The sequence below is a fragment of the Megalopta genalis genome, chromosome 9, assembly GCF_051020955.1.
Source record: "Megalopta genalis isolate 19385.01 chromosome 9, iyMegGena1_principal, whole genome shotgun sequence".
NCBI lineage: Eukaryota > Metazoa > Arthropoda > Insecta > Hymenoptera > Halictidae > Megalopta > Megalopta genalis.
The window spans coordinates 1,835,524-1,839,117 of NC_135021.1; positions in this window are offsets into that span (position 1 = coordinate 1,835,524).

The following is a 3,594-nucleotide window of genomic DNA, read 5'->3' on the forward strand; positions in this document are numbered from 1 at the left end:
ATGATATCTGTTTTGATGGGAATGGAAACAAAACACAACTTTTAAATGATTTCCATAAAGCAGGCTTTAAGCCATGCAATTTATCTAACATATTATCCATGACAGGAGATAATGCTACTTCCATTTTAAGAAATTTCCATAAATCTTGTTTTAATAAAGAATCATTTTTAAATCATTTCTTAGCTGAGAAAGAGCTTTTTATGCCAAAGGATTTATCTAAGATTTTATATGGAGGAGGACTTGGTACTTGCCATACTTTTGAAAAGTTGCATGATCTTTGCTTTGATAAGGCAGGAAATAAAACAGATTATTTAAATAATCTTATAAAAAATAGCTCGCCGAATGCGATACTTAATATACTATATAAAAAAGTAAAAAAAAATTAAAAAAGCTCCTTTGCTTTCTTAGTAGAAACGGGCCAAAGACAAGATTGGGATAGTTCACAAAAAAAATGATCCTAAGAGAAAAACCCGTAAGTGTACTAGTAATCAGAGTAAGAGCAAAGGAGGTAGTAAAAATAGCAACAAGCTCTCTGGGATCTTCTAGATAAAAGAGGAGTTAGCTAGAGAATATCTTGATAGCCCGAGAAATAGCAAGAACATAGAAGAAGTGGTACAAGTAACCAATGTAATTCCTTTTGTAGTTCGAAAACGTGAAATTGAAGAAGCACAGCAAACATGCAGGCCGTAGCAATCTTTGCCAAAACAATTGGTTAAAGGAGCAATTAATTTTATAATCCACGAGCTCGCTCTTGATTTTTCTGCTTGTGAAAACACCTGAAATTCATCTAAATCATTTAATAGTGGAAACAGTTATTTCTTCCTTGAGCCTTTTTGACCTTATAAAAACATAAAGTTAATTATTGTCGATGAAGAGCATGATTCGTCTTTCAAAAATAAGAACAGGAAATTATATACATACAATGCTCGAGATATGGCGATAATTTTAGCCAAATTTGAAAATATTCCGATCATTTTATCATCGACTTCTCCACTGTTTGAAAGGATCCATCATGTTAATAACGGGAATTGCAATCACGTGATGTTAACTAAGCGATTTGATGATGCAAATGGAACAGGCTATTAACGATACCTACAAGGAAGGGCTTTCTCCCACAATAATATGTTAATTTTGTTATATAGAACAGGATAATTTATTTTTGTTAATTTTTTAAAGATTATTTGAGTAGTCTCACCGAAATATTTGTTTATAATAATAGATTTTAATTGTTAATTCGTCCACCGATAAGTTAAGATAGAGTTTGAATAAAGTTTATATATTGGGAAAAATAACGCTTTTTTTCCACCTTCACCGACGCGAACCCCAGTGTTACATTTTTCTAAACTGCAGAGAAAAGACGCAACTAGCAAGCAATTCGTAAAATTGTAGATATGAAATTCGGCAGGGAGCGAACAGCTCGCTTTGCCAGTCCAGTTCTCTATAAGCGCATATCCTCTCTGTCCGACTACCTTGCGCTCTATACGTGTATTTTCGATTGGTCTGGTTCCCTAGCGTCTAACACGTCCATTTCAAGTCTGAACGTCTTACGAGCTCAAATAGACTTCTTTAAGACATCTTATTCCAGACGTTGAAACGACGCCCGAAACAAGATTATTTAAAGGCGTCTGTTTCGAAACATCTTTAAGACACTTGAAATATGTTTTTGTAGGTGTACACGGTATATTTCTGACGTGTTGTGTTTGCAAGGCCTAGACGAGATTGCGTTGTCGGGCAGCAGGGATAGCAAGATTCTGCAGAAAAGGCACATATTACAACAAACATTTGATGAATAAATCAAGTTTTTTGTTTTTATTACCCATACATATATACTATTGCTAATTTAATAATTGACATAACTTTGACATAACCCTACATGTAATCCCTATTTCTACATTTCCAACAAATGGTCTGCAAACGACCTCTAATAATGAATAAACGTGCAGACGATTTTTATTATTGTCATTGAAATTACTGATTTCACCCTTGACTCATCCTCGACCTCTGTCCTTGCCGCATCATATTTGAACTTTTGCCTCGTCGCATCATCTTCAAAACGAAATGTTAGATATATTAAGGGACCTGAACACTTTGAAATTGAAAAAAAAAATCGAATTTTTCTTGTCTAACGTAGCAGTTTGTTTGAAATGTTAAAAATAAATTACAAAATATTCCAGCCTTTTAAAAAAATTGCTTTTATAAATAAGAAGCCTATAGCTGATTCACGTACACGTGCGCGCCGTAGTGTTAACATATGAAAAATTACGTTCGGAAACTTTAAACACGTTTCTCTTAAAACAATGTTTTTAAAAACGGTGTGCAAAATATCTCGAGATTAGATCAACCGATTACCTCGAAATTTTGCAGATGCCTTTAGTATAATATATATATATTAGACACTGACGATCCGTGTCTTTCTAATTTCTAATAATTTTAGAAATTATGAAGAAAAAAAACATAGAAATTTTTCGTACAAATTCGATAAGTCAGACACAAACAGCAGTCATTTTGATAATTTTCACAAAAATGGGAATGTTCGATGTACATATATCTTAGTTTTAAGCATCTTTTGAATTTTTGTTCCAGGCAATCCCGTTTGGTAAGAATCCTGCACACCGTCGAGCAATCTTTAAAAAAGAGGAATACAGAAAGATAGCGGTTAAAACCTAAATAAACAGCATTTGAAACAAAATTAACACTGTTATTTTATAGTTCATAGCATCGTAAAATAAACCATAAAATCTTATATATCATTCAAGTATTTATTTGTTTTCTGTTGTTGTTTTAAAGTATAATTAATTTTTGATCGCGTCAAAGTACCCCTTTTAGAGCAAAGCAATATGTTAAAAGTTGGTAATAAAAATGGTATAGGTAAATTAATTGAAACAATTCAGAAATTACCTTCTGTTTTTCCAAATCTTGACGAGGATAGAAAAATTAGAGATGTGGGAATTTTTAATACCCTTAAGACCCCCTATAATCCTAGTGAAATAATAAATAGAACTATGTCTCTAGAGAAAATGCTCTTATGTGAAAAAATGGGAACTATGAACATTACCTATTTAACCAGACCCTAAATGCACGTATACACGTATAGTTAATATATCCGTGTATTAACCCATGTACTTCTTAATGCACAGGGTCACGAGAGCACTGGTCCGAGATACATGGGTACAAGCTTAATTAATGTATCCATGTTTTAATTCGTTCAGAAAATATAACAATAAGAGTTTCTTAATTTCGCGCAGATAGATAAGAAAAATGCAGGTTGTGGCAAAAAGGTAGAAATGTATAGGTGAGGAATTTAGTAGGAATTTAAAAATTAATAGAAAAATTGTATATAAGGACAGGATTATGAGCTTCTTTGTTCGATCCTGGGTTAGAGTGAGATAGGTATTCTTCTATCTTTGTCCAAACAAATCATGTAGTTATATGGCCGGCAATAGCTGCCTCCAGCTCTGCCTCCTGCTCGAAGCTCTGTACCTGTAATATTTAGATTTACTATTTTGTCACTTTTTTCTTCTTCAGCTATAGTAATTTCAGTATCCAGGTAAGGTTTGCTGCTGTGGATGGAAACCCTCATAACGAGAGTTTCGT